The sequence below is a fragment of the Ceratotherium simum genome, chromosome 2 (assembly GCF_057802395.1).
Source record: "Ceratotherium simum simum isolate JZ-2026a chromosome 2, ASM5780239v1, whole genome shotgun sequence".
NCBI classification, from domain to species: Eukaryota; Metazoa; Chordata; class Mammalia; order Perissodactyla; family Rhinocerotidae; genus Ceratotherium; species Ceratotherium simum.
Window position 1 is genome coordinate 985,775 of NC_141901.1, and position 22,163 is coordinate 1,007,937.

General features: G+C 48.5%; 1 protein-coding gene across 11 annotated transcripts in view; it reads right to left on the reverse strand.

Annotated features, from left to right (window-relative positions):
* PLEKHA6 (pleckstrin homology domain containing A6) overlaps window positions 1-22,163 on the reverse strand; it is a 135,909-nt gene that overhangs the window by 50,670 nt on the left and 63,076 nt on the right. Inside the window, exon 1 of one of the 11 annotated variants that reach the window (XM_087436898.1) lies at window positions 21,304-21,554. The exons of the other annotated variants lie outside the window; for them this stretch is intronic. The gene's annotated coding sequence lies outside the window, so the exon portion shown is untranslated. Of the gene's footprint in view, window positions 1-21,303; window positions 21,555-22,163 lie in introns of those variants that run through there. 11 annotated transcript variants of the gene reach the window in all.

Consider the following 22,163-nt stretch of genomic DNA (forward strand, 5'->3'; position numbering starts at 1 on the left):
GCCTCTGTCCTGCTGTGCCCTGACCCACGCCTCACACAGCAGGAACTGAGTGGCTGTCTGATGGAGCAGCTGTAGAGGCAGGCCAGTGGTCTCACGGCAGTGGAGGAGGGGACATGTGTCATCCTGTTCTGGGATGCTGAACTGTGAGTGAGAGAGACAGGAGAGCTCAGTCTCAAATCTCTCTTGGGGGATCCGATGGGCAGGTTCCATCTGCTCTGGGGCTCCTCCTCTCGCCACTCCCTCTACAGCCTGGACTCTGATAAGAGTCTGCAAAGCAGAGGCTTTATCTGGGGAAGAGGAGAGCAATAACTCAGTGGGAGCAGGAGCCTGCGTGACTGCTTCTGGAGGGAGTAGCCCCCCAACTCAGGGGCGGCATGGGGTGGGGGTGCAAAGGCAGGTGGGATGGCAGCAAAGCTCTAGTGTTAGCGTTCTCCTCACCTGCCCAGGAGACCAAGTCTGCCCCTGGCCCCCAGGGAGGGCTCGGCTACTCGTCTCTCCTAGATGGGGAGTATCGGGCCAGTGGGGACACACATGGATTGCTGGAAATTTTGAGCACCTCCTTTGCCAGGAGTGAGGAGTCTGGAATTTCTCGTGTCCTTGGGGGGCTTGTCAACGGCTCTGAGGGCAGAGGGATCTCCCTGGATTGCTGTCTGCTGTAAGGGATCCAAAAGAAGTTGCACACGAGGACCACCAGTAGAACCAGCCAGAAGACAGTTGTGCCTGGGGAGAGTCGTCAGTGTCTTCCCCCTCTGTGGAGTGAGGACAATCACTGTGAGCTCCTCGGACATCCCAGAGTGGAAAAGTGAGAGTTGGAAGGGAAAGGACTTGGAGGACTTCTGGAGACAGCTGTCACATGAAGACAAAGAATGGACATGTATGGACGATCCTTAGGGAAAAGGGGGAGAGCAGTGGTCTCAGAGTCAGGAGTCTCTGGCTGAGCAGCATTGAACTCAACCTGTCCAGGCCTCAGTCTCCCCACCTATAACATGGAGCGATGCCAGACTTGCTGGGAGGATTAAACATGATCATTCATTTAAAGCATCTAGGAGAATGCCTGGCACGTAACAGCTGCTTAGTAAGTGGCTGATGTTATCATCATTAATAAAATAAAGGAATAGAACAGAATAAGTAGCCATATCCCAGGGCTGTGCCATCCAATTTAGTAGCCACTAGTAATACGCAGCAATTTACATTTTAATTAATTAAAATTAAATAAAATTAAAATTTTAGTTCCTCAGTCGTGCTGGCCCCAGTGGCTAGTGGCTACCATGCTGGACAGAACAGTCGTAGCACACCCCACATTGTGGAACACTCTATTGGAGAGCGCTGGGCTAGATATCCTTTAAGCCACCTTCCAGCTCTAATATTTTTGGATTCTATGAAACACTTAATTCTAAAACAGCCTGTCCTTCCACCAGCTGATATGTGCTCAGTGTCCTCAGGGAATGTACATTCTCTTAGAGTCCTCAGCTAAACTAAAAGAAATGGAAATCTGCTGCCCACAACAATAACGAAAATGTCAAAAATCTAAAATCAAAAGATACGTTCCCTTGGGTCGGCCCCGTGGCTTATCGGTTAAGTGATCGCACTCCGATGCTGGCGGCCCGGGTTCGGATCCCAGGCACGCACCGACGCACCGCTTGTCGGGCCATGCTGAGGCCACGTCCCACATACAGCAACTAGAAGGATGTGCAACTATGACATACAACTATCTACTGGGGCTTTGGGGGAAAAATAAATAAATAAATAAAATTATAAAAAAAAAAAAAAGATACGTTCCAAAGTCCAATCAAAATTAATTTAGATAATCCATTGTTTTTAAATATATGCCTTAAGACTCCCCTCCAGGATTTGAACAGCCTTATCGGGGCAGGCCCAGGGAGGAACCTGGGAAAGGGGACGGTACTGCTCGAGGCAGTGGGGAGAAGAGAGCTGGGAAAGGGACAAGAATTCAGGAGAAGAAGTCTAGAGACACAGGGACCTGTTCCTCCCTCCTGCCTTCCTTTCCTCCGTGGACTGGCCAACCTCTGGCCGAGGCTGCAAGGAAGAATAGGAAAGAGGTCTTCTGCAGGGTCCTTTGGTCCAGAGCAGGAAAAGCTGGAGCGGGGGAGGGAGAGAGGAGCTGTCCCCAAGGCCAGCAGGTTTAGGAGTCTTCCTTTCTTCCCTTGCCCCTCCCCTGTCCCCACCCCAGCACCACCCAGACCTGGAGCCCGTGGTAGTCACAAGACACAGTCTGTTCCTAAACAAATAGTACATGAACCAGGTGCCAGAGTGTGTCCATGCATAACTGTGGCTTGGAAGAAGAGAGGGCATGGAAGAAGAACTCACACAGCTCAACAACAAAAACCTAACAACCTGATCAAAAAATGGGCAGAGGATATGAATAGATGTCTTTCCAAAGAAAATATACAAATGGCCAACAGGCACATGAGAAGATGTCCAACATCACTAATTTTAGGGAAATGTAAATCAAAACACAATGTGATAGCACCTTATACCAGTCAGAATGGCTATAATTAACAAGACAAGAAATAACAAGTGTCAGAGAGGATGTAGAGAAAAGGGACCCCTCATACACTGCTGGTGGGAATGCAAACTGGTGCAGCCACTATGGAAAACAGTACGGAGATTTCTCAAAAAATTAAAAATAGAAATACCATACGACCCAGCTATCCCACTACTGGGTATTTACCCAAAGAACATTAAAACACTACTTTGAAAAGATATATGCACCCCTATGTTCATTGCAGCGTTATTCACAATAGCCAAGACTTGGAAGCAACCCAAGTGCCCAACAACGGATAAATGGATAAAGAAGATGTGGTGTATGTGTATATATATATATATATATATATATATATATATATACACACACACACACACATATATACACACACACACAACGGAATACTACTCAGCTGTAAAAAAAAAAAAAAAAAAAAGACAAAATCGTGCCATTTGCAACAACATGGATGGACCTTGAGGGTATTATGCTATGCAAAATAAGCCAGACAGAGAAAGACAAACACTATACGATTTTACTTACATGTGGAAGATAAAACAAACACATGAATAAAGAGAACAGATTAGTGGTTACCAGAGGGGAAGGGGGTGGGGGTGGGTGAAAGGGGTAAAGTGGCACATATGTATGGTGACGGATAAAAACTGGACTGTTGGTGGTGAACACGATGCAGTCTACACAGAAACTGAAATATAATAATGTACACCTGAAATTTACACTAATGTTATAAGCGAATATGACCTCAATAAAATAGTTGGAAAAAAAAAAGATCTCAGAGGAATAGAAGAAGCATGCCCAGGCCCAGCCCCCAGCCTGGAGCCCAGGTAAGGAAGGATAGAGGGAGGAGGGGCAAAGGGAATCAGGTAAAGGACATTGCTGCCACCTCCCCTGTCCCCTTGCCATGGAGTGGCCTTGAAGGTAGACTGGGCAGGGAAACTGAAACAAGGAGGAACAGATGCTTTGGGAGGGGAATAGAGAGGACGAAAGGGAAAGATGCTGTGCTGGTCCCAGCCAGAACAGAAGCCAGTCTTGGTGAGCAACGCCTGAGTAACAGGCAAGTCTGCTTACACCTGTTGGAGCCTATGAACTACTATCCTGCTGCTTGCAGCTTCTGGCTGGGCCTGGGAATAGCACTGGTTACACAATTTGCAGGGCCCAGCGCAAAATAAAAATGCAGGGGGCCCTTTGTTCAAAAGTTAAAGAGTTTCAGGATGGCAACAACAGAGCATTAAACCCAGTTCTTCCGAGCCTGCGGGGACGGTACACGTTGCATGCCCACCAAGCCTGCCCTGCCTGGGAGCAGCAACTCCTCTGTGCTGCCTCTTCTGGGAGTGTAAGGACACACACAGCGTGGCCAGTCACCTTTGTGGCTAACTCTGAATACAAGGCACAGCATGCGAGCAGCCTCACTCCTCTCCCAGGCTTGACTCTTCCTCCTTTCTTGGCTCATATGCCCAGAAACTTGGCTGCTTTTGTTCTTGTCCTGCTGGGTCCAGGGGCTGGCACCTCCCCCTTATTGTGCCTGGTTTCTGTTAGCCTGTGGCAGCCCAGCCAGAGGAAGCGCCACAGCCAAAGCTACCAGAGGGGTGGGGTTTGCCTTATCTCTCAAATCTGCCTTCAAGAATGGCACAGGGAGCACTCTGTTCCTGCCCAACAGACCCCTGCAGGGCCGCCTACCAGCACCATTATGTCATGGAACCTTTTTCCTCCCAAGAAAGAGGTAGGGGACAAAAGGGTTCCTGGCTGAGAGTGGGTAAGGGCAACCTTTCTGCTCTGGAGACAAATCAGGCTCTCATTTTGCGTCACATGTGCATGCGCGCGCTCGCGCTTACACACACACACACACACACACACACACACACACATACACACACACACACACACACTCATCAGCTGAGAAAAGTCCGTCTGCTCCAGCTCCTCCAGCAAAGCCAAGGAAGTCTTGTCCACGTTACGGGCATAAGTCTGACTTGTCATGAGATGGTGCCTGGGTCAAAGAACACAAATGTTCTGGAGGCCGATGGAATGAGGGACCTGAATGGGAAGTTGAGGGAACGGGGACAACAGACGTCTGAACTCAAAAGATTGGTTCTTTCTCTCTGGATATCAGTTTTGCTCCCAAATGACAACTTTGTCTTCTTAACGAGCTAAGAGCTCTCCCCCAACTCTGTGCACGGCCCCCCTCACCCCGTTCTGTCCTGGCCTCTGCCTCCCCACACCTGACTCGAAGTAAAAGAAGAAGCAAGGCCCAGCTACCCCAGGCTCCTGTGGCTGTGCCCTCCCCACCTCGCTTCCCTGGCCAGTCCCAGGAATCACCCCAGAGGGGCTGATGGCACTTCTCTCTGGAGACAATGGCTTAGAGAGGCAGGAAGACAGCAGCTCCAGCTTTGTGTGCAGGGTGGCCACACAAAACCATTGTCTCCACAGCCGGACAGACAACGGTCTCTATCTCGGCTTCTGCGCCAAGTAGCTCACTCCCTTGGACTAAAACAATCCCTGAAGATCTCCTTCTAATAAATAGGATTGATACCAAACCCTGGCCCCCCAAGCTGAGAATTTGTATCGGTTGTAACAAAAGCTCTAGCTGATGGAAGGGTATATCTAGTGCCCCCTCGCCTGTCCCAGAGCCACCTAGATGAACACACACCCAACAGAAACCCCTCGCTCACCGGCGCTTCTCTGCAGTCCCCTCTGCCGGCTCACCCGGCTCCTTTCACACTCAGGAATAGGGAAAGGTTTCCCGTTAACACTCACCAGGTCACTGGTGGGGAGCAATCATTAACAGCCACACATGCGGACTGGCCTTAACCCCTTCGGCGCCAGTTGCCTCAAGCTGGCCAGTGGACAGCCCTGTCCCCTCTTCCCAGCGCTGAGAAGTGGCAACTCCCACCTTGATGCCATCCACCTGAGTACCGCTGCAGCCTCCCATGTGGAGAGCGAAGGCCTCTGGTCCCACCCAGGCGGCCCGCCTGATTGGAGCACACTCCCAACCTGAGCGCTGGGCTCTGGCACGATGCCCAATTGGATGAGCCCACATTATGAAATATCTGCCTAGCGGGCCAATAGAGGAGCCGGGATCTGGGGGAGGGATGATATTTTTGTTTATTCCTGGAGGAGGGAGAACAGACAAAGGTAGTCATAGCATCCCCAGCCCTGGGACAGAAAGCGGAGGGAAGGCGGTCTGTAGGTCGATGTAAGAGCCTCCAGCTCCTCTGTCCAGGTACAGTGCACTCGTCCTTGAAGGCTTCTAAGCAATTTCAGCTCCTGGCTGTTTAGCTAGAGGGTTTCTTTGCCTTAATAACTTCTTGCCTCACTCAGGAGTTTGGAGAGTGGACCCGGGAATTATAATAGAAGTGAAGGGAAACACCTTGACTAGCAAGGGAGTGCTTTATCTGCATCAACTAGGGGCCACAGGCGGTCAGCTTTGTATTTCAAAGTTGCAGAAATCACTCTTGCATCTTTGGAGGATGCAGATGAAGGTGGGCAGGAATAAGTAGAGAGAAATCCCCTCTTTATTCCTTTAAAAATAGGCAACTGATTTGGGGAAATCTAAATCCAGCATAAAAGTATCTATGAGTAGACACATGCAAATCTAAGCAGATACGTGCAAATGAGCAGCTCCTGGCTTTTCAGAGTCAGTCTTTGCCAGCATTTTTCTAGTTTGAGCAAGAAATCAGGTAGTCTCCAAACCCTGTATCAGAGCACCTCCCTGGAGCATAAAAGGATCAGTAGAGAGAGCAGAAGGAACTCAGTAAACACCTGTATTGAACGTTTACCACAAACAAAGCCTTTAAGTAGTCTAGAAGGGTTTGTAAATAGGATAGGATACACAGGAGCTTGCAAACGTCTTCTCTCTACACACCCACAGCGAATACCCCTTCTCCTTTAGCTCCAGGGGGTGAGCTGGCTGCTCCACATCTTGCCAACCTGGGTCTGGCCACTGGCACCTCCTCCTTATCACCCTGGTTCCTGTTTGTCTATCAGTAGTCCAGCCACTGTGGCTCAGGACCCTGGCTTAAACCAGCCAGGGGGGCCTTATCTTCTCTCCCGGCTGCCTTCCCAGTGGCCTGATGGCTGGTTGGCCCTGGTCTCTTAAAGGGGCTGCACTGCATTCCCACCTGCTCCATTCACCCTCAAGGATACCCCAGAAATCTATGGGAGCACTGCCTGTGGAGGTTCAGATTCACCATACCACGCCTCCTCTTGCACTCTTTACAGCCACAGCTGGCTGCAGGGCTGCTAGTAGAATGACTTATTGACTTAAAACAGAGAAAGATGCTGATGTTTTTACATGCCATTTTAAATGCTTATCATATCATGCAAAACCTCAGTATTTCCAGGTTCCTGCTCTGTTAAATTGAGTTTTAAAAAAGGCAAGGAGGGGTTCAGGATACAAAGTCAATAATTAAAAATCAGTTGTATCTCTACACACCAGCAGCAAACAATAAAAAAATTGAAATTTAAAAACACTACTTATGGAGCCGGCCCATGGCGTAGTGGTTAAGTGCCCGTGCTCCACTGTGGCGGCCCGGGGTTTGCAGGTTTGGATCCCGGGCACGCACAGATGCACCACTTGTCAAGCCATGCTGTGGCAGGTGTCCTACATAAAGTAGAGGAAGATGGGCATGGATGTTAGCCCAGGGCCAGTCTTCCTCAGCAAAAAGAGGAGGATTGGCGACAGATGTTAGCTCAGGGCTGATCTTCCTCAGGAAAAATAAATAAATAAATAAAAAATAAAAACACTACTTATAATAACGTAAAAAACATAAAATATTTAGGAATAAATTTGACAAAAGATGTGCAAGACATATACACTGAAAACAAGAAAACATTGTCGAGAGAAGTGAAATAAAATCTAAATAAAAAGAGAGATATATTGTTTGCATGGATCAGAAAACTCAATATTGTTAAGATACCAGTTCTCCCATCTTTTTCTATTGATTTAACACAATCCCAATTAAAATCCAGATAGATTCTTTGTAAAAATTGACAAGTTGATTCTGAAATTCCTATGGAAATTCAAAGAACCTAGAATAACCAAAAAACTTTGAGAAAGAATAATGTTGGAAGATAGAACACCTGACTTGAAGACTTGGCATGAAGCTCCAGTAATCAAGACAATGTGGTATCAGCATATAGATACATGGAACAGAATAGGGTCCAACAGCTATGACATACAACTATCTACTGGGGCTTTGGGGGAAAAATAAATAAATAAATAAAATCTTTAAAAAAATAAAAAAAAGAAAAGAAAACACGGGCAAAAGATTTAAACAGAACTCCGCCAAAGAAGATATCCCATGTCCAAGTACATGACAAGATGCTCAACATCATTAGTCATGAGGGAAATGCAAATTGACTCCACAGTAAGATAACACTACATGCACCCACTAGAATAGCTAAAATTAAGGCTAATCATACCAAGTGTTGTCAAGAATGTTGATGAACTGGAACTCACACACTGCTGATGAGAATGTAAGTGGCACAGCCACTTTGGAAAAGTTTGTCAGTTTCTTAAAAAGTGAAACATACAGTTACCATACAACCCCATTGATTCCTAGGTATTTACCTGAAAGAAATGAAAGCATTTGTCCACACAAAGACTTGCACACAAATGTCCACAGCAGCTTGTTTGTACAAGGCCCAAATGTCCAGGAACAGGTGAGTACAATACACACGTGACACCATACAACAGAATACGACTCAGCAGTAAAAAGAGATGAATTATTGATGCATACAACAGCACGATGCATCTCAAATTACGCTGAGTGAAAAAACCCAGACCCCCCCAAATAAAAAATGTATACTGTATGATTCCCTTATATAAAATTCTAAACAATGCAAACTAATCCATAATAGCAGAAAGCAGACCAGAAGCTGCGTGGGGATGGGGTAAATGCAGGGATTTCAAAAAGGCAGGAAGAAACTTTGGGGAGTGACAGATATATGTGCATTATCTTAACTGTGGTTCTAGTGTCACAAAACTCATCAAATTTTACCCTTTAAATATATGTAGTTTATTAAGCTATAAAAAAGAAAACAAAAGCCTTCAGTTAAGACATTAAAAAAAAACAAACCCAACAAGTACTCCTGGCCCCACCCACTCCTGGCCCCACCATGTTTTACACTGCGATGGAATGTGGGCGAGTGGGTGAGGGACAGACAGGGATTCTAGCTTTTCCTAGCCACCTGCGTCAGTCTGACAGAAATGCTGGTTAAAGACAGGGATGGACCCGGGCCCTGAGTCGGCCTGTTCTCCTGTCACGCATTAAGGTCAAACAATGTGGCAGACCTGAATATGATCTTTACAAAAATAAAGGATTATTTGTCTTATGATAGAAGGGAAAATATCAAGTAAAACCCTTTACAATTCACAGTATCTCATTTGATTGTTTTTTTTTTTCATTTGATTCTTTTATGGTCCTATGAGGTAGGCAGAAATATATTAACACTCTCATTTTACCAAAAAAACCTGAAGCTCAAAGAGCTTTGTAAAGAGCCTTGGCTAAGATAACCCACCTCTTTCACGGCAAGGCTAACCTGGAGTCTCTCAACCTCAGTCGGAGCTCTCTCCTGTTACTACACGACCTGCCCCCAGCCTGGCTGACACCAGCCTGTGTGCTCGGCCCTGGCCTCTCAGCCCTGGCTCCACTCCCAGAGCCGTGGGCACGTGGCCCAGCATCATGGTGCTCACCCTGCACTGGGTAGATGCTCAGGCCAGCGGCCAGTGAGAGACCTGGAAGGGTCTCCCAGGACAGATGAAAGCAGGGGCAGATCTAGGGTCAGAATAGGATCAACTAAGTGGAAACAGGCAGTGTTAAGACAGGGAGACTGGTAAAGAGGAGGGGGCCCAAGGATCTGATTAGATCACATAATTGATGAGAAAAGGGGGAAATCCTACTGAACACCACTCCCAAGGCAGGAAGTCTGGTGGGTGTGGAAACAGCTGGAAGCTGTTAGAGGGCTCCAGGCCTCTGCACCCTCCTCCCCAGCCTCTTCTCTGTCCCCCACCCTCCCTCCTCCTCCACTCTGGCCAGGGCACAGGGACAGTGTCTGGCTGGGAGCCCCACCTCGCCCTCTCCCTTGTTCTGAGGACAGGGTGACAGGAAGAGGGAAACGGCCCCCCTGCCGGGCATGGGGGCATAAATGTAAGGGGCGTCCCAACACTCAGCAATCAAGAGGAATAACATTTTAATGCAATATTTTTTGAAATGAAAATGGATGCAAAAAATCCATGATGAATGAAATATCATTTTCCATAAAGACCGGGTCAGTATTACTGAATCCCCTTCGCCTGAGGCTTGGAGCGGCCTGTTACTGAGCCCGTCTTGATCGAAAATGGTGATATTCTGTTTTCCATGAAATTTTTGCACTGATTTTGATTTTTAAAAATGTTGCATTAAAATGTTATTTATCTTGATTACTGAGTGTTTTGGTGCCCTCTTAAATTTTGTTCCTCAACTGCCTCACCCTTGTCAGCCCTGCTCAGGCATGAGGCTGGGGGAGTGGGAGGGAGATGGGAAGGCTGGACAACCAACGCCCAGAAAGGGCCAGGGTGGGTCCTGCACTCTTCAAAAATGCATGAATAACAAAGAAAGGCGAGGAATTCTTCCAGATTAAAGGGGAGTAGAGACATGGTCCTGGATTAGAGTCTAATGACATTATTAGGGCAACTGGTGAGATTTGAATATGGATTGTATGTTAGATAATAGCATTGTATCAATGTTAATTGAATTTGCTAATTGTAGTGCAGCTATGCAAGAGACTATCCTTATTTTTAAAAGGAAAAAAAAAGATGATGAAGCAAGAGGGGCAGAAGGTGACAGCTGCCTGAGAGCTGCATTAAGCCACCACCCTCTCTCTCCAGCCCGTCTCTCCTCCAATTCCAGGCAGTCTCAAGAGGGGACAGTAAGAAATGGTGATGGCAGGCAGTCTGGTCCAGGAGACCAACTATTGGAGAGCTGGTTAGACATCTTCCTCTTGAAACAAGGATTAACCTTGAATTCCCAAATCACTCTTCACCCTCCCCAGGAAGATGTGACAATTGGCACAGAAAAGAAAAGGAAATGAACACCTACCCAAAACAGAACACTAGCAAATTCTCTGCTTAACCTCCCGAGATAGGTATTGCTGTCCTGCACTTACAGAGGAGGAACCTGAGAGGTCAGGTAAGTAGCCCAGGGCTACACAGTTAGGAAGTGGGAGAGCTGGGATCAGAGCCCAGGACACAGTCCAAAGCCAGCTCTCTTCCCACTTCATGTTAGTTGTGCAACTTGAAATTCCCTTCTCATGCATCATCCTACAAGCTAATCCTTTAGTTTATTTTTACTGAGTTGAATCTGCATTGGCCTTGAGATTTTTGGCTCTGGAGTCAGACTGCCCCAGTTCCAATCCTGGCTCCACTGTTACTACCTAAAGACTTTGATGAGTGACTTAACCTCTCTGTGCTTTCATTCTCCCATCTGTAAAAAGGGTAATATAAGCACCTACCTCATTGATTTGTCATAGGATTAAATGAGATTATATAAGTAGACAATGTAAGAGAGGTCTTGGCCCCTAGTGAATGTTCAATAAAAGCCAGTGATCACTATTATCTGTATGCCTCTCCCTGGGACTGTTCACTCATGGTCCCCATTTTGACGATAAAACCCCTCAGCACTTCGACACATAAGGATGGATGCTTAATAATTGCTCCTAAAGAAGTTACCCATCAAGATGGCACCTAGAGATTCCTACACCCAGCTTGTAGGCCTTTAAGATACCACCCACCTCAGATCAAGAGACTCTCTGAGGCAGTCCCTGTCCCCCTATCCTTAGAAGCCAGAATAGTCAACACCTAAGAATCTCAAATGGGAGGGAGGTCTGCCCTGGCATACTTTGAATTGGGAGGTGGAGTTTTTTCCTGTGTCCTTTTCACACTTGGAAGTTAAAAAGCAAGTCAATTCCCAGGGCTACGTCACTGGGCAGAAGGAGCTGACTGAGAAGACCCAAGTGCCAGTGCTTACACTGCACCCATCCACCTGTAGGATGTGGGCAAAGGCCGGTCGCACCGCCCCAGACAGACAGGGAATCACCATGCTCCTAGGGCCAACGCGAGGACAGAAGAGGCCATTGAGTCCTGGGCGCTTCAGGTTCTTCTGGAAAGCCCCTCTCTAAGGCTAATTTCCCATCTAGAGCCCTCTCTCCATTTTAGAGGTTTGGGTTCAACTGGGAAGACCCAGAGCACGAGAAGGAAAACAAACCCACAGACTATGCATCCAGGGTACTGACGGGAGCCGGCCCAGAGCAGGGTGCCCGAGGGTCAAGCAGCAGTCAGACGTAGCCAAGATGGTCCATCTGTGACAAATGCAGAGCTGGAGCAGGGCAATTTTCTAACTATAAACAGAAACTCAAGAAGCCCCAAACCACATGCAGGCAAGTGTGAGGATGAGGGTGAAGCACAGAAGACACGGGGAGTGTGTGTGGACAGGGCTCTGTGAAGAGGACGCAGGGAGGGAGGCCTGAGTGCATGCTGTGCATATGGATGCAGGGCAGAGCCAGGTTTTGTGGGGCCTGAGGCTTACACAGTTTGGGGGTCCTCATGAAGAGAAAGCCTACAAACACAAATTCCGTAGTGCCTGGAAGGGCCAGTGCGCGAGGGAGCCTGAAGCTAAGCTGCGTGGCTTCACGGTAAACTCGCCCCGACGCCTGTGCGTGTCCCCGAACACTGGTGCACACTCACACATCTGTGTGCACTGGGCCTCCTTGCCCCACCTCAGCACTGTTTCTCCGTCGCTTCACACGGGGCTTTGTCTGACCTAAATTTTTTTCATGGCAGAGAGCACGAATCAGAGCCCCTCCCCACCTCAGTGCAGTGGGCACTTGGATTCTGTGCCACACCCACCCCTCCAAGGCACCACACCATCACCACCAGGGCCCAGCCCCCCGCCCCCACCTACTCTGCTGAGGGCCCCACCTTCCCCAAAGGGCACTGCAGGGTCCCCCAAGCTGCCAGAAGGGGTGAGACTGCAGCTCCCCCGCTGCCTGACCCCTTGCATTCCAGCCTGTGCCCAGAGTCTGACCTTCTCTGCGGCTGCCCATGTGTCCTGTGTTCCAGAAATAGCCCGGCTCCTGGGCCCTGCAGGCCCTCCCTCCCCTCCATTCAGGAACTCCACCTCCCAGGCTCCAGGGGAACCAGGCAAGACCAGAGGGAAGGGCTCCGCTCTCCATCCCCTCCCACCCCCTCACAGAGCAGAGCCCAGTGAGGCCTGCCTCCTTCTTCCCCCTTCCAGCCCAGCACTCTGCTCCACGTCTGCCATCACAGTGGGTGGAGGGAGGAGTCTGGAGGAGTAAGGCGTGAAGGAGGGCATACAGAAAAAGGGGTACAGCACATGAAAAGACTATACAATTTGACCTCTCAGTTTGTCTCTTCTCTTCTCTGGGGTCATTTGGATGAAAGGCAGCAACCAGCCAGAAATGGTTCCAATTCCCATATACCCTGGCCCAATCCCTGTCTTCTCATGCAGGGGTGATTTCATAGTCACTGATCAATCCCAACCTAAACAAGATGGTGGGCACCAGTCCTCCTCATGAGCCCAGGATGGAATGAGGGACATTGTAAACAACTGAAAGTGGAAACAGTGATGCGCTTTTAGATTTGAAGCTTTGGATGTTGACTCCCTCATGTCTGACAAACAATAAAATCTCTTATGATAAAGTTTTACCTGTGGGTAAGGTGAGGGCCTGACTGGCCATCAGGCTTCAGGTTCCACGCCTTCTCCACCCACGCGGGAGGCAATGACACCACGGCCATCCCGGCTCCTTCAGTCACACTGCCGTGCCACCTCTAGGCCCTGCCAGGCCCCTTGGTCAGGCAGGAAAAGAGCTGCGAGAGAGGTCAGGGGTGCAGAAACTCTCCAAGCCAAACTCCTCTAGGCTTGGAGGTCCAAGAAGGGCTAACATGACAGACAGCACCCACCCTGATACCTGCACAGTACAGTGGTACTAGCCATGTTCCTAAACCTGGCACCACTCTCTTGGTTACAGGGCAGCTACCTGATCCCAGCTCAGCCAAAACCCCTCCGCAGGGATGGGAACTTGGATTGAGAGAGAAAGAGATCAGTCCTCCTCCAGGTGACATGGACATGAGGAAGCCGCTCGAGGCCACCTTTCTACCCTGTAGACTGACCACCAAACCAAGAGCCCTCTCTGCAGTGAGAGGAAAGACTGAAGCCAGCACAAGGAGAGGAGCAACACAAGACCATACTTGTGGCATCTGGCTTCTTGGTCTTAGCTTGTTCCCGTGCTCCAGCCATTTCTTGATCCTTATAATAAAATCTCCTTTAGGGCTTAAGCTGCTTTGAGTACTGTCAGTAATACATACTCAGAAGTCCTAACTACTACTTCTGGAGGACCCAATGTCTCATCGACTCTGCATACATGGTTGGCAAGAGGGAAAAAAAGAAGGGAAGAAGAGGAAGAAGGAGAAGGACTGGAGGCGCGCCCAAGGAAAGGGTGGGGGCGACCTCGGCTGGCCTGGAGATCAGGCCGTCTGAGGACAGGACGGACGTAAGGGTCAGAGATAGCAGATTCATTTACTACTCCCCAGGTTAGAAAAGCTCCTAGGATGTGTAGGAGGGAGCCGGCCACAGAAGTGGGGGCCGTACAGGCGAGCTAGGATCCCTATGGAAGGTGGCAGGCGCAGCTGACAGAGGGGCTTGGGAGCTCTGACACAGCTCGGAGACATGTTCCCAGAGGACAGCCATTATTCAGGGGAGAAAAAATCTTGTCTTCTCTCTCTTGCACTTTCCAAAACAAATGTGGGTCCTTTGCTGCTTTAGAGCCCCACAGTTCTCTCAGGCTAAGGGTCTTCTCTGCCCCTCATGTCTCCTTTAGAAAAACCTACGGCCTTGGTACCAATTCCATGAGCTAATGGTCCCTTTAAGAATTTTTTTCCTGCATCTGTTCCACAGTTGGCTGGAGCAGATGTTCCTTGTTCCTATGGCAACTAATCTACCACCTTTCCTAACGGGTCTCTTCCTAGCAAAGGACACAGCGCAGGCCACTCACCTGCGGAGCAGCTGGCCCTTACACTGCTCTGAGATCACTGACAGCAGGCTCCTCACCACACCATGGACACCTGCGTGTCTGGACAGTAAGAGTTCAAATCTTCCTGACCTAGAGATGACTCTGGAATGGCAGTTGTCATCTGATAGCACGTAGAAGGCAGGGGAAGGAGGTTATCTATGCCATTGCCCAGACAACAGACCAACGTCCATCCTTCCAATGAAGTGTTAAAAGCACATGGTGTATCCTCAGCAGATTGAATTAGCACTTCCTTTGACCTTTTTTCATGTCACTAATGAAGACCAGTGAGACCCCCTAATTGAATTCTTATTTCAAGCTGAACATCACTCTCCTCCTTATCTGGGGTTTGTGATCCTTCCAGATAGTCCTTCTCTCAAGACTGGTCCCTACTCAAGGCAAGACTTCTACAGCCAGGCGATGGGTGGGGAAGCAGGAAGCACTGTGCATTCCATCGGTTCTGCATGGGGGTTGTTTTGACTGCAGATGATGCTTCTCTCACTAAACCCAACTTGACCCCATTTGTTCTTGGCTCTCACAGCCCCCACAAAGCCAGCTGGATTCTTCTTGTAAGCCACAAAGTTGACTGAACTTTAGCTTCCTCTCTTCTGAGCCTTTAGCCTCCCGGGATCCCAGAAGTCAATGTATAAATAAGAACAAGTCAATAAATGATCCCTATCAGATGTGCAGAGAGAGCCTCCCTAACCTGGAAAAATGGCAAAGTCAGAGCTGCCCACCCCCACTCTCACAGCTCCTTCACTCACTGCTGGAGAAGTAAAGCGTCCTGTAGGGTACCTTGGAGGAAAACGCCTGGCTCCAGAGGCAGACAGACCTGGATTGGGATCAGAGCTCAGCCGCTCTTCGGCTGCCTGGCACCAGGCAAGTTGCTGATGGTCTCTGAGCCCAAGCTTCAACATCTGTATAGCGGGAGTGCTAATTCCCACCTGACAGGCTTGTAGGAGGCGGCACAGAACCGCAATGCCTTAACAGCATTCCCAAATCCATAGACATCTGAAAGTTGAAGTTTTTCCTTAACTCAACTGGTGGCCGAATTCCAACCTGACTTGACTCCAGTTAGCAGCAAAGCATGACCTGACTGGCATGAGACTCTTTGTAGCCTTTATTTATCCCACTTATGTGACTCCTTAGATAAGTCTCGCTGCAGAAATATTAACACAGTTGATTCTGGAGCTGCTCCCGACCCTGCTGAAGGTTGTATGTAATACACATTATGTGCCCATGTCACTGTTCTAAAATCCACAGGCCACGAGGGTTTCAGATGACAAGTTGTGGAGCTGCATACGCCGCTCCACCAGACCCTGAAGACAGGGCTTTCAGGAAAGCCACCAGAGTTATTTAAGCTAATGATGTCGACAGCCCTTCCAAGCACTTGTCTCATCACGATCTGGATCTCTCCTGGGTCCCTGGGTTCCTGCAGCCTGGAGCCGTTTCCCTGGAATGCAAGTTGGCCTGGGGCAGAGGAGAGGATTCAAACACCAGCCCATGGGCCCATAAGAATCTGCTGCTTTCCCACCTGAACGGAGCTGGCAGAGGCAGTGTGGTGTTATTTGGTTGGACTTCAGGTATAGACACGCCTGAAGATTCCAACGTGCCTCCCAACTCCCCACCTCTTGGGCTTCCAGCCCTCTCTCCCCACTACCACCACCCCACAGCTTCATCTGTGCTACCTACTCCCTAGAGGCATTTACAGGGGGAATAAATGACTGAACTTCAGGGAAAACTAAGGGGTGGAGGAAGCCAAAGTCTGTGGGAAATTGGACTGAAGGAAGGAAAAGATGCTGAGTGTGAGGGAGATAACGAAGATGGGTGCTCCGGGGTGAGAAGCAAATACACACAACACACGCTGGGACAGGTTTGCTGTGTTTCTCCTGACACTGTTTCATCGCCCCAGGAGGCTTTTAAAATGGGAAACCAGCCCTGGCCAATAACTGTGAGCAATACTGGGCAATCGCTATTCTCAGATCTCTCAGCTCTTGCAGTACATTTTAGGGACATACTGATGATTGTTTGAGACTCGACTCCTACCAACACGCAGTCACCCAAGTGGGCTCTCAGTTCTGACCCTGGATCTGCTGTCTTGGGAATACCTCTCTCATCCTGCCACCTTGAGCCACTTTTCCAACACATGCAATTGTTGTACAGTAGACCTGCAATTCTGAAAGAAGTATAGACTCTCCTTCTCTGGGAGTGGTAAGGTCTACCTGAAGTTCTAGGAAAGGCCCTACTGTCTGTCAAATGGAGAACTGTGGCAAGTAGAGTTAAACAAATAGGATGGTGGCCCTCACATTCATCTTGTTCATTTTACAGATGAGAAATCTGAGGCCCAGGTGAGACTGAGTTGCCCAAGACCACATAGTCAGTTGAAGACAAAGGTGGTCCTGGAGTCCAGGTACTGCTTTCCATACTCTCACCATGACAAGGATGGGGACATCTTTAAGGTCCCAGTCATGTCCTTGTTGACCTTTACAATCAGAAAAGGCCATGCTGAATGGTGAACACCTTCTGCCCTTTGGCTTGAACATCTCAGAAGAGATCCTCATTTCCAAGATTTCAGCTCTTCTCCCTGACCCTGTCCCAAACCTATCCAAAGTTAGGACAAAATCCTCATTAAAGTCTCCTTGGGAAAAGCCACCATCAGAGGTAACCAGAGATAGGCTAAGAGAACCACTTCTTTGTCACCATCATTCACCTGCCCCAAACCTAGGTGGAGCCATCAGATGGACTGTGGAGGGGTCTACCATGCAGAAGTTCCTCAGGTGGCAGAGATCCTTAACTTGCACTTCTTGGATCCTTTTTCATTTTGTCTTTCCCCCTCAGCTAGTTTGAACAGGCCCATGGTGTCTGTCATCAGTCACAGGTGTAGGCTTTTCCATAGCACCCTTCTTGCAGGCTGTGCTGCTAAACTAACCATCACTCTCCAGAAACCTTTTGGGGAGGAGACACTCATGCACTGGGCTTGGTCTTCCAAGTCAGAGCCTCAGGGTCCCCTGTTTTCTTTAGTAGTTTGTTCTGCTTCTCTCTCTTCCCCAGGAAAGCTTGAGGGTCTGCTACCCACTCCCCCAAATTTAACAACCTAAGCCGAACCTCAACTGCTTTCCTAGGCTAGGAGGGCTCTTGTTTCAGAACATGAAAATGGGGTGAAAAATCAGAAAATTCTCTCCTACAAAGAAGCTCCTGGGAATCAACTTTCAGAAAAGGGGTCCTAGAATGAAACTCAAAAAGAGCATCTAGTTCCATTTCCAGGGTGATTTCAAACTGATTTTCCCCTAAACACATTCTCTCCTACAAGTCTGCACACATGTGCACACCAAATCACGTGTCTCAGTCTGGCAGCTGGGGCTGCCTGGGGATTCCCACATATTTGTTGCTATTCCAGGCCTGACTCCTCAGAAGGTAGAAGACTCAGACACTCTAATGCCTCCAGGAGACTCCAGATTTAGAAAAGCCCCAGCTGATATTCTTGAGAGCTCAAGAAGATCCACCATTTGAAAAACTGATAGCAGGATTTTTAAATGCCCTTGACTCTTGACCATCTAGCTAAAAAGGTGTTTCTGAATGATTAACACTGGACATCAAGACCCCAAATGTAAAACATACCTTATGCTGCTCCCATAATCCCATCTACAAATTCCCTCTGTCTTTTCTAAGGATAGAAGATGATTTCCATCATTTCCAAAAGATGACTATAGGAATGGGAACTGGCAAGGCCTAATCCCAGAGCCCCTCAGAGAACAGAGTCTCTGATTCTCTGACAAAGGAGCAGAGGAAATGAGGGCACATTCATTTGCCCATGGCCTTGTCCTGGAGGTAGGAACCTCTCACAACTTAAAAATGAGGAAACCAAGACTCAACGTGAGTTTATCACGGTCGAGGACCCACAGGGAAAGAACAGTGGCACGAAGATCAGAATCCAAGTTTTCAGGAATCTGCCCAAAAGAGCCCTTATCAGGAAGATTCTCATCTGTTTGGAGAAGGTCCTGCCTGGAGGCAAGATTTTTGGATTTCATGGACCAGTTAAATTTCAAAAAATGGAATTTAAGGAACCACTCTAAGGTTGCCAACTTTTTATTCTGCCAAATAAGGACATTTTAAAAGCCCAACTACCATCTACTCTCACCATCAGCTCATGAAAAGAATAAGAAAGCCATAATCTCAGAATAAATATTTTAGCACATTTCCTGCCCCCAAAAGAAATTCTTTAAACTGAATACATTTTGCTTTCTGAAAAAGTTCAATATGTTTTCCCTATTTTTCTCATTGTACCTAAGACTGATGAAAGCTGTGTCACAGACCAAACTTTGAGCATCACTGGGCCAGATGACCTCCTATGTCCCTTTTAGCTTAAGCCTAAAAATTAAGAGAAAAACCCTAAGCTTTGGGGATTTGGACTTTTCCAGAAAATCTGAGCTGGACAAATGTGGAAGGGAGAGGGAAATCAACAAGCATACTATTCTTTGCTTAGGTGAATGCACTCTGTAAGATACAAAGAACTGAACAAATGTCAGTTGTTATTTTATAAATCAAGTGTTCAGTGAGTCTCTACCTCCATGTGGAGCCTCCCAAGTTTCTGTGAGCCCCAAATTTTACAGTCCCCTTGCCTGTTCAGATAATCCAGGGAAAGGGGAGGAAGACCATCTGTCCCAAGTCAAGAATTATCCGAGAGATAAAGGCGGCCTCTGGTCAGTGGTGGAGAGCATGAACAAAACATAGACACAGACCCACAGATGCCATTTCAGGTGCCCAGAGAGGACTGACTCCATTCCAGGGAGTAGTTTTTCCATCTCCTTCCACAGATGACTGCTTCTTGCTCATTATTCTGATGGAGAAAGTATGGGGGATGCATGGGTAGAGGGAGGTAGATACAGTACTGTAGTGTAAAGGGAAAGAAACACAAAAAAAGCACTGGGCTAGGAGCTGGATCTTGATCCCAATCCCTGCCCTTCTGCTGACTAACCACAAGTCCGTTAGCATCTTTTGGCTCCAGTTTCCTCATCTACATTGTAGGAATAATATTCTCTCTGTCTTCCTTATAGGACTGCAGTTAGACCATGAGGGCCTTGAGGGCAGAACCAGGCTCATCCATGTCTATGTACTCAATATCTAACACAGTGCCTATGAGAGAACAGAGATTGGTAAACATCTGCTGAATTGAGCTAGACTGAGAGCATGTCTATGAACATGTACTCTGAGCCGGAAAGTACTGCACGACTGAAGAAAAGGAAGGGGTTATTATCTGTTGGCCAAAATTATCCATTGCACCATCCATCAAATATACAAAGACACTGGAATTCTATTGGAAGTAGCTGGTGATACAAATAAAAAATAATTTTTTTAAATGCACATAGTTTCAAAAATAACCAGACTGAACAACCTGTTAATTATATTGCCTAACAAATACTGGTGTGATTGCCTCCCAGATTCAACTGCACTATACAATTTCTTGTGCTGAAAATGTGTTTTTACTTTACTTTGCCCAGCCCACATCACCTCTCATCCATCTATCTTGTTATATTCAGAAGTCAGTAGGCAAACCCTGGCTCTCTCTCTATTCCAGGTTACATCTATATTGAGAGCTGAGATCCCTTAGCTGGCTGCAGCTTTGGAATGTATCAGAGCTTAAGACTCCCGGGTCCCCTCTCATGATTTCCTTCCATCCACTCCAGGTTCTGCCTCCAGCTCACTCCACCAGACTCCTTTTCCAATGCTCATCTCACCACCCCAAATCTGCTTTCCAAAAGCCACCTCCAGCCTCTTGCAGAGCCCCATTGGCCTGGCCCAACCACCATTCCTGCAGGACGCAGCCTCACAGCATGTGCTGCCCACTGGGCATGCTGTGCAAACAGGTCTTGGCCGCTAGGCCAGGCTGCCAGCCCACCAGTCCCTGTATGAGGTAGTTCTCTGAGCTCTGCTCCTAGCCACTAAGAAACACTACGCAAACCCTGGAAAGATGGAGCCACATTCAGCCAGCCTTACTCACCACCCACCAATCACCTCCCCACCCATATTTCTGCTTTCAGACAGAGTGCCAAGTCCCAGCCCCACGCCCAGGCATTGGCCTCCATCCTGCTCAATTCTGAGGCACTGAGAAGAAAGTGCTCCTGGCACTTATCTCTCACAGCTTTGATCCCTTTATGCTGGTTCAAGCTAATTCCACATGGAGACCATGCTGGAATCCATACTGGTTATACCTTCCCACCATGCAAACAGCTACAGGATTTACAGTTAGCTTTATCAGGAATGTTTCCAAGTGCCTTCAAAAGCAGGGCTGGCTCTAGGGGCATCAGTGCTCTGGACACATATCTCTAGTACAGACACATGTCCCCAAGTTCCCTCTGCAGCCCCACCTCCAAGTGAGGAAATGTTCACATTCTAGAAGTCAGAAACCTTCTTTAACTTTTTAATGGGCAACCCCCAAGGAAGATGGACATTCTTATTTGTTATGAGAGAAAGAGGGGATCAACGAAAGGAAGAGGAAGTGGAAGAAGATTTGCTTTCCAAATGTAATAGAAGTGCCCCCAACACACACACACACACACACACACACCCTCTCCCTCCCTCTCTGTCGCTCAAATCCCTCTTGTTGTGAATTATTCCTCTTTGCCCAACATGTGCATGCGTCCTTCTACCAGTCCTCTCCATTGTAAGTCTGGATAGCCCCAGTTCTTCCCAGCCCAGATCCCCAGAACCCCAGATTTTACCTTCCATGCTGGAAGTCAGGACCCAGCTGGAAGACGCAGACTGCTGATTGGGAAGGAATGAAGCAATACTCCAGATCCAAGAAAATTGCCAAGGGTGGCTGCTGCAGCTCCCATGAGAAGGAAGGAGACAGGGAGCCCGGGGATCCAGAATTTCCCCAGCCTTCCAGGAAAGCTCTGGTGTCAGCTCTCTCCCTGCTCCAGCATTGACTGAAAACCAGAGGAAAGTCTCCTGATAAACCGGGGTCTGAAATCCGAAACTGCAGGTTGGCGAGTCCTATATAAACACACACACCCCTGCTCCTCTCTCCGCGCCTCGGGTCTGATGGCTCACCCGCCCTCGCGCTCCTCTCACTCCCCACCCCGCCAGCTGCTTGGTGACGTCAGACAGCCCTCTAGCGGCAGCTCTCCAGAAACCCAGAGAGCAGCAGAGCCGGCAGGTACAGCCAGAGACCTGTCAGGCGCTGCCCCCCCCACCCCCACCCGTCCCTCCGGCCCCACCCCCTCAGCAGCGCAAGCCCTGGTGCCGAAGTGGCACTCAGGGGCCTGGCGGTAAGGCTGACGTGCAGGTCCCCAGTTTATGAGCAGAGCTGTCTAGACTCTTCCTCCACATCAAGCAATAATATTCTTCTAAGGATTGGATTCCAGATAACTGGTCTGGCACGTACTAATTGCTAAACTCCCCTTCCTCGCCTCTTCTCTGCCAGTTTTCTGCATCTGACTTGTACAGAGCCACCCTTTTCCTCTATGTTTCACCCATAACAGAATCAAGCCAGGGAAAAGCGGGAAGGGAAATCCTGGTGGCAGTGCCTCATTTTGTAGATGAGGGAGCTGAGGCCAGAAAGATGAAAGGGCACCTCAGA